The sequence below is a fragment of the Oryctolagus cuniculus genome, chromosome 13 (assembly GCF_051225735.1).
Source record: "Oryctolagus cuniculus isolate XC-2025 breed Fujian yellow rabbit chromosome 13, ASM5122573v1, whole genome shotgun sequence".
NCBI classification, from domain to species: Eukaryota; Metazoa; Chordata; class Mammalia; order Lagomorpha; family Leporidae; genus Oryctolagus; species Oryctolagus cuniculus.
This window is the reverse complement of record NC_142879.1, coordinates 112,256,785-112,271,856: the sequence shown is the minus strand read 5'-3', so window position 1 is coordinate 112,271,856 and position 15,072 is coordinate 112,256,785. Positions and strand designations below refer to the sequence as shown.

The following is a 15,072-nucleotide window of genomic DNA, read 5'->3' as shown; positions in this document are numbered from 1 at the left end:
ACACAGAAACATAAAGTGAAAAATACTGTTTGAGTACTAGTTATAGCAGATTAATGCTTTTTTTAAAAGATTCATTTATTTATTTCAAATTCAGAGCCTCATAGAGAGAGAGGAGAGGCAGAGACAAGTCTTCCATCTGCTGATTCACTCCTCAGTTGGCTGCATTGGATGGAGCTGTGCTGATCTGAAGCCAGGAGCCAGGAGCTTCTTCCAGGTCTTCCCATGCAGGTGCAGTGGCCCAAGGACTTGGGCCATCTTCCGCTGCTTTCCCAGGCCATACTAGAGAGCTATATCAGAAGTAGAGCAGCCAGCCGGTGCCGTGGCTCAATAGGCTAATCCTCTGCCTTGCTGCGCCAGCACACCGGGTTCTAGTCCCAGTTGGGGCACTGGATTCTGTCCCAGTTGCCCCTCTTCCAGGCCAGCTCTCTGCTGTGGCCCGGGAGTGCAGAGGAGGATGGCCCAAGTCCTTGGGCCCTGCACCCCATGGGAGACCAGGAGAAGCACCTGGCTCCTGCCTTCGGATCAGCGCGGTGCACCAGCTGCAGCGCGCTGGCTGTGGTGGCCATTGGAGGCTGAACCAATGGCAAAAGGAAGACCTTTCTCTCTCTCTCTCTCTCTTTCACTGTGCACTCTGTCTGTCAAAAAAAAAAGTAGAGCAACCAGGACTCAAATTGGACCTGTATGAGATGCCAGCACCACAGGTGACAGCTTTACCGGCTACACCACAATTCTGGCCCCAGATTAATACTTATTTTTAGGGGTATTGCAAATGGCATATTTTTAACATTTGAATCCCAACTGTTCATTTTGATATAAAGAAATTTCTTACAATAGTTCATATACTAATTTTGTATGTTTCTCCCTGTATCCATCTACAATCACCAACAGTTAAGATATTGCACTTTTTAATATTTATTTATGTATTTATTTGAAAGGCAGGGTTAGAGAGAATGAGAGACAGAGGGAGAAATCTTCCATCTGCTGGTTCAGTTCCCAAATGGCTGCAATAACTGGGGGCTGAGTAAAGCTGAAACAAAGAGCCAGGAGCTTCTTCTGGGTCCCCATCGGTGCAGTGGCCAAAACATTTGGGCCATCCTCCATTGCCTTTCTCGGTGTATTAGCAGGGTGCTGTATTGGAAGTGGGGCAGCCAGGACTTGAACTATCACCCATATGAGATGCCAATACTGCAGGCCATGGCTTTAACCCACTGTGCCACAGTGCTGGACCCAATACTGCACTTTCAAATGCTAACATTAAAATTTTGAACACCACATTTGAGTGATTCAGTCTGAGATCCAATAGAAGCAGTGGGGAACCACCAAATTGCTCTGAGCATTTTGTGCTCAAATGCCTGTTTCTGTAATTGATATTATACAACTCTCCTTATAGAGAGCTAGTCTGAAGTTCATGGCCTTAGAGCACATTGGTAACTTAAACTTATTTAAAGATAATGATCGATGCTCTTGCAGAAAATTCTCTGAAATGCTGACCAGAAGAGGCCCACAACCACACAGTGGGGGAGTCTGTGCACAGTCATGGTGGTTTTTGATAGAAGTTTAGAACTTTGACAGGACAGGAGCTGGCATGTAGCATAGTGGGATAAGCCACAACCTGTGATGCTGAGATAAGCTACAACCTGTGATGCTGGTTCAAGTCCTGGCTGCTCCACTTCCAATCCAGCTCCCTAGAAATGTACCTGGGAAAGCAGTGGCAGATAACAAAGTACCTGGGACCTTGTGATCCATGGGGGAGACCTGGATAAATCTCTTGGTTCCTGGATTGAGTATAACCTAGCCCTGGCCATTGCAGACATTTGGGGAGTGACCTGGAAAATGAAAGTACTCTCTTTTTCTCCCTGTCTCCCCCATCTCTTTTTTAAAAAGATGTATGTATGTATGTATGTATGTAATTATTTGAAAGGCAGAGTTAGAGAGAGAGATGGACAGAGAGAAGTCCTCCATCAGCTGGTTCACTGCCTGAATGAACACAGCAATCAGAGATGAGCCTGTCCAAAGCCAGGAGCCAGGAACTCCCTCTAGGTGCAGGGGTCCAAGCACCTGGGCCATCCTCTGCTGCCTTCTCAGACACACAGTCAGGGAGCTGGATCAGAAGTGGAGCAGTTGGGATTCAAACCATTGCCCATATGGGATGCTGGCACTGCAGTCAGAAGCTTAACATGCTATGCCACAATAAGTTTTATTGTAGTTGAGTCCCTTCAGGTCTTTGTAGATATTGGATATTAACCCTTTATCAATTATATAGAGTACAACTATATTCTTCCGTTCTGTGCGTTCACTTTGCTGCTGAGTGTTTTCTTTGCAACACAGAAGCTTCTTTGCTTTTGGCTTTCTTCTTTCATTGCCTGTGCTTCTGGGGTCTTTTCCAAGACATCTTTGCCTATGCCAATGTCTTGCAGAGTTTCCCCAATGGTTTCCTCTAGTAATTTGATAATATCAGGTCATAGATGTAGATCCTTGATCAATTGTGAGTTGACTTTGTATAGGGTGCTAATACGGGTCTTATTTCATACTTCTGAATATAGAGGTCCAATTTCTCTAGCACCATTTGTTAAAGAGATAATCCTTTCTTCAGAGATTGATTTTCAGTTCATTGGTTGATTGTGGGTGCATGGATTAACTTCTGTGGTTTATATTTTGTTTCTTTGGTGTACATGTCTATTTTTGTGCCACTTCTAGGCTGTTTTGTTTATAACTGCCCTGGCCCTGTAGTAATTCTTGAAATCTAGTATTGTGATGATTCTGACTTTATTTTCCTTGTTTAAAGTTGCTTCAGCTAGTTGGGGTCTCTAGTGTTTCCATACAAATCTGAGAACAATGTCCTTGGTATTTTTACTGGGATTTCATTGAATCTATAAATTGCTTTGGATAGTTTGAACATTTTTATGATATTAATTCTTCCAATCCACAAACATGGAAGGTTTTTCCATTTTCTTGTGTGTTCTTCTGTTTTTTTTTTCTTTAATGTTTTATAATTTCCATTGTGGAGATCTTTCACATCTTTAGTTAAATTTTTTCCAATATATTTAATTTTTGGGTAAACATGTTTATAGCATCAACTTCCCAAGTGTTTCAAGGATTATTTTTTGATACAATATTAAAATTATAAAAGGCATTGTTAAATACCCATCCCAGATAATAATTCCTGTCAAATCATGTGGAAGTAGATATAATTATAGATGTGAATTTTAATTACAAACATAGATATTGATGAATCCCTCAAAATTCACTATGGTGTTTTTGTTTAAATGTTAAGTCATTCCTGAATATAAACTCATGAGTATCATAAAATTTGTGGCAGTGAAGAGTGTTCATAACTTACATTCCTACTTTCTCTGAATTCTGAATGATTTAAAGCTAGACATGGAAGGAAATGTGAGCTTTATAGCCCACAGAGTTGTTAGTCTTGGTGCTTAGCAAAAAAGACTCCCTTCTGTTGCCCCAGTACCTTGTATCCTTACCTAGTCACTTGCAGTGCACAGATTATGTTCTAAATTTACAGTATAAATGAGGGCAGACAAGAACTCATGTTCATTTGTAGGCATCCTAAAAACATCCTAAGTACAACACAAGGAAGTATGGTAGCTCATTTACTGCTTCCCATATCTCCAATCATGTAAGTCATTAAGAAATCCCATATAGAAGAACAACTGAGGAGGGGTCAGGAGCAATGTTCTAATATTTAGGCATTTTTCTTTGTGGAGTGGGCTGAATCCTTGTCAGTCTAAATTCAAACACTCTGCCCCCCCCCCAAAAAAACAAGAAGGCTAGAAAAGTGATCATACCCAAATTTCTTCTTTTAATTGTAGAGAATCACTTGTGTGGGGCCAGCATTGTGGCACAGCAGGTAAAGCTGTTGCCTGCAGTACTGGCATCCCACATGGGTGGTGGTTTGAGACCTGGCTGCTCCCCTTCCAATCCATCTCTCTGCTATGGCTTGGGAAAGCAGTAGAAAATGGTCCAAGTCCTTGGGCCTGTGCACCCACATGGGAGACCTGGAAGAAGCTCCTGGATCCTGGCTTCAGATCAGTGCAGCTCCCACTGTTGCAGCCATTTGGGGAGTGAACCAGCATATAGAAGACCTCTCTCTGACCACTTCTGCCTCTGCCTCTCTGTAACTCTGACTTTCAAATAAATAAATATTAAAAAGAATTTCTTGTGCCAACTACAGTCACCATATTAAATACTGATAAGAATGTGAAAATTTTGAATTTGAGCAAGGAATTCCTCTCATGTGACATGGGTATGAATCTATTGTAAGAACAATATGTATGAGTACATGTTTATAGAATATTCCTGCAGTTGTTTTAGAGTTCTGTGGACTTCAATTTTGTAAAATGATGCCAAATTATTTTTACTTGTTTTCTCAAGAGATATATCAATTATTTTTCTTTGAAGTGAAGAGACAGCTTTGCACAGTGGCAGTATCATAGCCAATGAGGTTTATCCAAGGTCCGATTATTGTTAATTGAAGTCAAGAAACAAATTGTAAATGGTTGGAAGCAATTAATTCTGGTAGGTGGTAGTTTGCAATAACCAGTAAGAATGAATGAAAATACTTATATATAGATAATGTTACAACTTTAAAATGCAAATGAAGTAAAAATGCATTTCAAAATGAACATTTTATAAATAGTTCAAAAATGAACATTATAAATTCTCTCCTTAAAATGTATTTCACTTTATAAACTCTCACTTCTTATTCTCAAGACATTAAACTGCGACATGCTTTTATTGGGAAGCAAAGAAAAATGTTCCACTTCACAATATTGAAAACATACAATTTTAAGTTTTGTTAAACAGTTTGTAATAGTTGTACTTAAATTTTTAGGCATAAATATATTTTCTTCATGATGCACTATGATAGATATATTATTTTAAAGGTAGTGGAATATCTGGGGTAAGTGATCTAACAGATTTGTTTTCATTAGAGCAAGCAACTTGCCCCTGTGTATCTAAACTTAGACTGAGTTTCATATCACAACATAATTTACCTTCTGTGCAGGAAAAGTAAAGGATGTTAGATTTCAAATCACAAAATAAGACAGTCCAATTTACTTCTGGTTCTCAGTGATATATTTAGTGTGGTTTATAACACCATGCATTCATGAAAGCTAGATGTTTATTCAAAAGTTCACATTTGTACCTTTTTTTTTCTTTAGCTTTATAGGTCTAAAATTTCCCTAAAGGACAAGTTTTTTTAAATACATGCTCATATGTGTTTTCTGCTGTAATCAATTTCTAAAGTGTATACACTGACAAGAAGAACTGCACAAAGTGCGGTCATCAAACAAGGTATATCTCCTGAGAGGGGCTCCAGGCGGCTCAGCCAGTGCTACTGTTTGTGTTTCCCACACCGCAGGAGCCATCAGGGGGATGCTAGGACTCCGGTATGCAGTGGGCTGGCTGTCAGGACCATGGGGTGGTGTGCAGTCCCCACCTGCAGCTTCTTTGAACCCTGGGTCATCAGCTTTCCAATCTCTGTGTGGTGAGGGAGAACTTGAACTTCCTGTATGACCCGATTTCCTTGAGTGAGGCAGCAGATCTCAAGCAGGCCTCTCGGCGTAGGGGTCTGGGTCAGTTTTCATGTTGCTAATCGTGCAGCAGCACAGGCTCGGTGTGTGAGAAGGAAGTGGTATTATTGACCTCACGGTTTTGGTGCAGGGTCTAGGGGCAGCATCCGGTGATGATCTTCTTACTGGTAGAGTCCTGGGGTGGCACAGAGACCAGCGGACAGACAGAAGGGGTGCAGAGGGGGCCAATCCAAAGTGGTCTATGTTGCAGTCCCCTAGGGATAAGGCATTAATCCATGATCACATGAATGGATTTATCCTGATCACTTCCTGCAGGGCCTCACCTGTTCTCACTGCTGAATTTCTCATCACTGGATTAACCGTGCCCATGAGTTTCAGAGGGGATAAACCATGTTTAATACAGAGCATGCAGGCTTGCAGGAGATCCCTAAATTTCCAGGTCTCCTCCCACCTAGTTTTGAGATTTAGCCCTTCTGCCCCTCATGTGGAAGAAGGTACCCTTTCTTAGGGCTTTCAAGGAAAGAAGGAAGGGACTTCAAGCTTTTTTTTCCTACTAGGATCACCTATTATTTTCATTGCTTGCAACCTCATCAGATTTTCTGAATCACAAACATGCATATTGCCTATTACCAAGAAAATCTTACAAGTTGTCATGTGACATGCTAGAAAGGACCCATGTGTGTTAAATGTCCTTATGTACTTCTGGTGTCATGTCAGGGATTTTGTGCTTCAAAATGTTCCCAAGGTCATATGTTTATATTTGTTTTTGACAGGCAGAGTTAGACAATGAGAGACAGAGAGAAAGGTCTTCCTTCCATTGGTTCACCCCCCAAATGGCTGCTATGGCTGGCGTGCTGCACTGATCCAAAGCCAGGAGCCAGGTGCTTCCTCCTGGTCTCCCATGCAGGTGCAGGGCCCAAGCACTTGGGCCATCCTCCTGCCTTCCTGGGCAGCAGCAGAGAGCTGGACTGGAAGAGGAGCAACTGGGAATAGAACTCGGGGCCCCAACCGGGACTAGAACCCAGGGTACTGGCGCTGCAGGCCGAGGATCAGCCAAGTGAGTCATGGTGCCAGCCTATGTACTTTTTTTAAGCAGTTCATAGTGAACAACATTTTCATTATTTTCAGTTCAGGAGAGCCAAAGTGTTATCTTGTAGTTTTTTTTTTGTTTTTTTTTTTTTTTTTTAGAATAAGCTAAGAAAAATACTGTAGTACTTATAATATACAAATGAACTAAACTATTAGATATAAATTAAATGTTATATTTTTATGAAGATAAATGCCTAGTAATAAAAGCAAATTTTAAGTTTATTGATTTATAGAATTTCTCTTTTGGAAGGGAACCTTCAATATGAGCCAGTTTCATTCAAATTATAGTACTTTTTCACTTTTAAGCAATCTCTGGTGTTATTAAGATTTCTTCACTAAACTTACACATTAATAGAATTATCTTAAAATACATTATTAATTACTTAAATACATTAATATAACACATCGGAAAGCAAGTCTTACTACCTGCTATTGATTATAGTTATCAGAAGTATTAAGATGTCACAAATTTGAAACAAAAAATTGTTTTGTCTCTGAAGTGATTTTTCAGGAATAATGAATAATGGAAATCTATAAGAGATGTTTGGATAACATTTGCCTCATGGACAATTCATAAAAATATAATTATTTATCTCTATTTGTAGGTTTAATTTTGAAGTTATCATTTTTATGGCGATTGTGATAATACAAATGACCACAAACCAAATAATAAAATAATTGAAATTCCTATACTTTGAGAAAATGGATAGCTTCTCTGTTAATGTACCAAGCTAATTTTTCTATACTAATTTATTAGAAACATTTCAAAAATATTTCTTTCAATTTGGGGAGAGGTAAAGTAATGAAAAAAATCAAAATTTCTGAAAATTAAAGTATTTGCATTTAATTTGTTCATTTTCTGCCTCATCACCAATGTAGTTCTTTAATTGGATAGAAAAAAAGTAGATTCAGAATCTACATTTGTTGACCACTAATAACAGAGTAGGGCAGTGAAGCATCATTAGCCCAATGAAACTTACAGGATTTCAGTGGTGGGGAAATCAGGACTCTTTCTGAATTTTGTTAGGTAAATGTGTTCTCATTTTATGTGGAGCTGTCCACTTCTGGTATTTTTATTTTAATATATATTTTAAAGTTTCAGCAGAACTCAGCACTAGGAGTGTCTACCTTATTTTTTTGGGAAAAATCTGACTAATTTTTAAGAATGGGGCATCAATATTATTTCATTTTCTCAGTTTTGAATATAGTGTGTCATTCTGTGAAAACCACTTGCCAGTGTGCTTTTTGTTTAGTTTGGTTTTTAAGTGCAAACTTGAAAGTTTTACTTTTAAAAAGTGACCTTTATGTTTTTCCATATGATTGACAGAGCTTTTACCTAGTTATCTTCAGTGTATGACAATAAATCTATCCAATAAAGATTAACAAATGCATTAAAAGTGCAAATAATCACTATGGTATGCTTGCTGGTTTTATTTATGATGATGTATTGATCATCTCTGTCAGGTACTGTGATAGATATGTCTATTGGAAAATATAATTTCATTTCCCAAAAAGGCAAGCAAGTTAAAACCCTTCTGCAATTATGAAGTCATCCTCTGATAACTTACTGATTCATTTCTTGCTGTCAAAATCAAGAAACCAATTATCTGTTTGACTTGGAGATATTAGGTCCCTGTGATACTATGAAGAAAATTATTTAGTGCCTTTCAGCTAGTGAAATGATGATTGGTGGGTCTGTTTGTTGAACAAACGGGGGCGGGGAGGGGAAGAGCACACATTAGCTATAAGGTTGTAGCTATCTCAGTGGAGGTAATCATTTCAGTCTTTGGAATTAATTCTAGAATTTAATGATAACTTTAAGTTTGTGTAAAAAGTGGTTAGTAAAAAAATTATTTACCTTATTATATAAACATAAGACTATGTTTTAAAACCTTCTTTCCCAGCCAAGATACTCATTTTAATGCAAAATGGGAAAATATTCAATACAGTGTCTCCTTTTGGAGGCTTTCTACAAGTGAAAGCAGATTTGTGGGGGATGATTGGGTTTTGAGCAACTTCCTTGCTTCTAAGACAAAACCCACATTGCCTTCGTCTGTCCCTAAAGTGCCAGACCCAAGCTACTTTTCTTTTTTATTTTTGACAGGCAGAGTGGACAGTGAGAGAGAGAGACAGAGAGAGAAAGGTCTTCCTTTGCCGTTGGTTCACCCTCCAATGGCCGCCGCTGCAGCCGGCGCACCGGGCTGATCCGATGGCAGGAGCCAGGATCCAGGTGCTTTTCCTGGTCTCCCATGGGGTGCAGGGCCCAAGCACCTGGGCCATCCTCCACTGCACTCCCTAGCCATAGCAGAGAGCTGGCCTGGAAGAGGGGCAACCGGGACAGAATCCGGCGCCCCGACCGGGACTAGAACCCGGTGTGCCGGCGCCACAAGGTGGAGGATTAGCCTATTGAGCCACGGCGCCGGCCCCCAAGCTACTTTTAAGAAGCTACTGTACTCCACCTGCCTTGGATGAAGCAAGCAGCCCCTTTGCTACCAGAATTCCCCAGAAACAGCATGGGCATTTTCCATGGTAGAGAGCAGCCCTTGTGAGTTCTGCAACTGCAGGAGCTCTGGAGCTCTACTTGCTTGCTCTGTATGATATAGAGAAATTCTCATGGCCTCATATGGCTAGTAACCAGTAGCATCTCATACAGAATTCCAGAGTACCAGAACTAAAGAGGCCTCTTCTGAAACTCTTGGCACATGGTGCTGGAAGGCAGGACAGTGCATCATTTTTGCATGCCTTGTAGGCACAAAGGAAAGTTCTCTCCAATATCTGAAGCTCTAGGATTGCTGCTGCTGGTGTTATAAACCCTGGAATAACACTCATCTGTGGGAGTTATACAGTCCTATCTTTGCATGCTTCAGGCTGGAATTCAATCCCTGGAATAATTGGCAGTCAACCTGAGAGACCTGGATAAGGACCCCACTGTATCCTGTATCTCCAGGGCTGTCACTCTGTGTACTGTATTTCAAAGAGTCATGTAAATACACCTAGACCCTAGGGAATGGAACCTATAAGCATTACAGTGCTCCAGACCCAGACCTGCTGATACACAACCCTCAGCATAAACTGTATTCACCCTGTAGGACTCAGGGAATGTCTCCTTAACATTTCCCAGACTTGGGACTTGAACTCATGATGCTAAATTTCTGGATATTAGTCAGGCTAACATATCAGGACCTGGGGAATGTCTTATCCACATAGTATAGTAAAAAGGCCATAAATTTTGCTGCCACAAGCACCAGAAAAATTCATATTTGCCTGGTAGAAAAGGGTAGCATGACCAGAAATGTGGATACAGACATCACAAACCCCAGTATGACTGACAACTCTAGGGACTAAGAACCTATGGAAGCTCATGCCACTTCAAAGTCATACTGTAACATCCACAAAAGGCTGAAGTACAGAAACCTGTGGCACATGTAGACAATGCTGACACTGATTACTAATGAAGAAATCAAGTCTCAAAAACTTCAAAAGATTGAAATCATACCATGTACCTACCTTCTCAGACTGAAATCAATCAAACTAGACATCAATAATAATAAAAAAAGGGCACTGGAAAGTTCACAGGTACATGAAAATTAAACAACATGATGACCAATGTATCATTTTAAAAAATTAAAAAGAGGTCAGAAAATTTCTTAAATGAATATGAAAATACAACATATCAAAGCATAGAACACAGCAAAAGCAGTATTAAGAGGAAACTTTATAATGACAAGTGTTTACACTTAAATTTGAAAGATCTTAAATAAATGGTCTAATGCTGCATCTCAAAAACCCAGAAAAAGTGGCCAGCACTGTGGTGCAGTGGTTTAACACCCTGGCCTGAAGTGCTGGCATCCCATATGGGCACTGGTTGGAGACCCGGCTGCTCCACTTTCTATCCAGCTCTTCTTCTTCTTCTTCTTCTTCTTCTTCTTCTTCTTCTTCTTCTGGACAGGCAGAGTTAGACAGTGAGAGAGAGAGAGACAGAGACAGTTATAGACAGTGAGAGAGAGACAGAAAGGTCTTCCTTCTGTTGGTTCACTCCCCTATTGGCTGCCACAACTGGCACTGTGCCAATCTGAAGCCAGGAGCCAGGTGCTTCCTCCTGGTCTCCCATGCAGGTGCAGGGACCCAAGCACTTGGGTCATCCTCCATTACCCTCCCAGGCCACAGCAGAGAGCTGGACTGGAAGAGGAGCAACTTGGGCTAGTACCCGGTGCCCCAACCGGGACTAGAACCTGAGGTGCCAGCACTGCAGGTGGAGGATTAGCCAAGTGAGCCATGGTGCTGGCCTCTATCCAGCTCTTTGCTATGGCCTGAGAAAGCAGTAGAAGATGGCCCAAGTCCTTGGTAACCTGCACCTATGTGGGAGACCTGGAAGAAGCTCCTGGCTTCAGATTGGCACAGCACTGATCGTTATGGCCAACTGGGGAATGAACCAGTGAATGGAAGACCTCTCTCTCTGCCTCTTCTCTCTGACTTTCAAAAAAAAAATCTCTGACTTTCAAAAAAAAAATAAATCTTTAAAAAAAAGCACAGAAAAAGAAAAACAAGCCATGGGCAAAAATTAGCAGGGCACAAGAAAAAGTAAATATAAGAACAGTCATAAATGAAATTGAAACTAAACGAATATTAGAGATATAAAACAAATAGCTGGTTCTTTAAGAAGATAAAGAAAATAGAAAAGCCTTTATCCAGAGTAACAAAAGAAAGAAGAAAAAACCTCAATAAATAAAATTTGAGAAGAAAAGTAGACGTTACAATTGATACTACAGAATATGATGGGTCATAAAAAGCTGCTATGAACTGTGTGTTAACAAATTAAAAGCCTCAAATAAATTCCTGAATATGTGTAACATATTAAGATTAAACAAGGAAGATATAGAAAATATAAGTAGGCCATAGGAAGAAATACTACTGAAGTAGTAATTAATAAAAGTTTCCCAACAAAGAAAACCCTAAATTCTATAAAACATTTAAGAAGGAATAACTCAAATACTCTTCAAATTATTGCAAAATATTTTAGAGTATACAAAACTGTAAGGGGCCAGCACTGTGGCAGAAGCAGGTAAAGCCCCGGCCTGAATGCCAGCATCCCACGTGGGTGCCAATTTGAAAATTTGGAGCCTGGCAGCTCCACTTCAGATCCAGCTCTCTTCTAATGGCCTTGGAAAGCAGTAGAAGATGGCCCAAGTCCTTGGACCCCTGCACCCATGACGAAAACCCAGAAGAAGCTCCTGGCTCCTGTCTTAGGATTTGCTCATCCCTGGCCTTTGCAGCCATTTGGGAAGTAAACCAATGGATGAAAGACTCTTTCTCTCTTGCTCACTCTTGCTTTTGCTGTTTCTCTTACCCCTCCTCCACGTCTGTGTAACTGCCTTTCAAGTAAATAAATATTTTTTTAAAAGAAAACTATAAAATACTTTTCAGAAAGCTGGCATTACCAATACCAAAACCAAAGACACAACACAAAAAATAAAACTACAGACCAGTATGCTTCATGAACATAAATGCAGAAGTTTTCAACAAAACATTAGTAAACCAAATCCAAAGCTACACCAGTGATTATACATAACAGTAAGTTTGGTTTCATCTAAAGATGCAAGGGTGAGTCAACATTTGAAAATCAAAAACCTCATAAATCACATCAACAGAATGAGGGAAAAATCATGTAAGCATTTTAACAGACACAGAAAGCAGTTGATAAAATCGAATATCTCTATAATAAAAAAAATCCTCTACAAATTAGATTAAAAAGAACACATCTCAAAATTATAAAGCCTTTATAAGACAGACCAACAGCTACTTTTATACTGAAAAGTATAAAGCAGAAATCACTCTTTTCAAATATGGAATAGTAGAAAAATGTCCATTTTTCACCATTCTTATTCAGTATATTGTTGGAAGTACTCGCAAGAACATTTTGGGAGGGAAAATAAATAAGGTAATTAAAATTGCAAAGTAGTAATTCAAAATAGCCATATTTGGGACCAGCTCTGTGGCATCATGGGTAAAGCCACCGCCTGCAGCATGAGTATCCCATATGGTCACCAGTTGGATTCTTGGATACTCCACTCATGATCCACCTCTCTACTGATGCACCTGGGAAAGCAGCAGAGGACGGACCAAGTGCTTGGGCCCCTGAACCTATGTGGGAGACTTGGATAAATCTCTAGCTCCTGGCTTCAGACTGACCCAGGCCTGGTTGTTGCAGCCATTTGGGGAGTGAACAAATAGATGGAATATTTCTCTTTCTATGCCTTGCCCTCTCTGTAATTGCCTTTCAAATAAACTTTTAAAATTAACATTTGCAAATTTCATGATGTTGTACCTGGATGAAAACCAAGCACTACAGCAAAAAGCTGTTACAATTCATAAATCAGTTCAGTGAAATCAGTTACAAAGGGAGCAAACCAAAACAGTAGGATTTTTATGTACCAACAATGATCTCAATGAAAGAGACGTCAGGTTTGAAATCCCATTCACAATATCACAAACACAATCCAATATTTAGGAATAAATTTAACCAAAGAAATGAAAGATCTCTACAATAAAATTTATAAAATATTGATGAAAGAAATCATCAAGGACATAAAAATGTGAATATATTTCTTGCTCATGGATTGTAAGATTATCATTAAGAATCTATAGTATCTTAAGTATGCATTCAGTGTAATCCCTGTCAATATACCAATGACATTCTTTATAGAAGTAGAAAAACAATCCAAAAATATGTATGAAAAAAATACCCAGAATAGCAAAGTAAACTTGAGCGAAAAAGCAAAAACAAAAACATGCTAGACAGACACAGAAAGACTAATACCACAGGTCCTCCTTTTTATGTGGGAGCTAAAATCACCAAAAAGAAATGCCTGTATCAATTTTGATGAAAATACAATGTTTTCTCAAACTTTGTTTAAAATCTTTGTCAAACAAACTGATAGGAATTATGTACTACTGTATATTTTTTAAATAACACTTGAAGATATTACATAGATTAGTCCTTCCTTGTTTCATTTCTCATATGGGTATTCATTTTCTAGTCTGTCTGTGTCCTTTAAAATTGTTTCCTATTTGTGTCTTCTTTGTACATAGCAATTCTGTTGATTAGATGGATAGATATGTCTCATTTAAAATAATTTTTAATTTTTTTCTATTAATTTGAAAGGCAGAGTTACAGAGAGAGAGAGAAAGAGGAGAGAGAGAGAGAGAGAGAGAATCTTCCATCTACTGCTTCAATCTCCAAATGGCTACAACAACTAAACTAGGCCAGGCCAGAGCCAGCCAGAAACCAGGAACTTCTTCTGGTCTCCCACATGGGTTCAGGGGTCCAAGAACATGGGGCATCTTCCACAGCTTTCCCAGGCTATTAGCAGGGAGCTGGATCCGAAATGGAGATACCAGGACTCAAACTGGTACCCATTTGGAATGCTGGCTTTGTAGGCAGTAGCTTTACATGCTATGCCATAATGCCAAGCCCTATATTGATCTTGTACCTAGCAATCTGTGTCATTTCATTTTTCAATAAAGGTTGAGGCATCATAGTACCTGATTCAAAGCATATTACAAAGTTTCAGTAATAATATAAAATTGTCAAATAGACCAATGGAAGAAAATAAAATGTCCAGAAATCACTTCATGTGCATTCAGGCAACTGATTTTTGACCAAAGTTCCATAGAATGTACATTTAAAAAGGGGTAGTCTTTTCAATAAACAGTTCTTCAAAACTAAAGTGTGTGTGTGTGTGGTATTAACCTCTCATTATATGTAAAATCTACTCAAGGTGGATCAAAAACCTAAATTTAAGATTTTAATCTCTGGCTCTGAACTTTCTGAAAGAAAATATAGGGGGAAACTCTCCAAGATATTTGTGTAACATGATGACTTCTTGGATAAGACCCCCAAAACACTGACAAATGTAGAACTAGACAAATGAATTTATATCAAACTCAGAAGCTTCTGCACAGCAAAAGAAGCAATCAGGGAGTTAAGAGAAGTCTGAAAAATTGGGAGAAAATATTTGCAAGCTCCAACAAAGGGTTAATATGAGAGTACATATGTAACTCAAAAATCAATCCAGTTTAAAAATGAGCAAAGAGGGGCTGGCACTGTGGCACAGCAGGTTAATGCCCTGGCCTGAAGTGCCGGCATCCTATATGGATGCCAGTTCGAGACCCAGCTGCTCCATTTCCAATCCAGCTCTCTGCTATTAGCTGGGAAAGCAGTGGAAGATGACCCAAGTCCTTGGGCCCCTGCACACATGTGAGAGACCTAGAGGAAGCTCCTGGCTCCTGGCTTTGGATTGGCACAGCTCCAGCCATTGTGGCCAATTGGGGAGTGAACCATTGGATGGAGGACCTCTCTCTCTCTCTCTGACTCCCTGCCTCTCCTCTCTCTGTGTAACTCAGACTTTCAAATAAATAAATACATATTTAA

General features: G+C 39.6%; 2 pseudogenes; both read left to right on the top strand.

Annotated features, from left to right (window-relative positions):
• The window catches only part of LOC127486034 (inducible T-cell costimulator-like), a 44,568-nt pseudogene that overhangs the window by 23,526 nt on the left and 5,970 nt on the right, over positions 1-15,072 (top strand).
• LOC127488799 (U4 spliceosomal RNA) lies at positions 4,426-4,549 on the top strand (annotated as a pseudogene).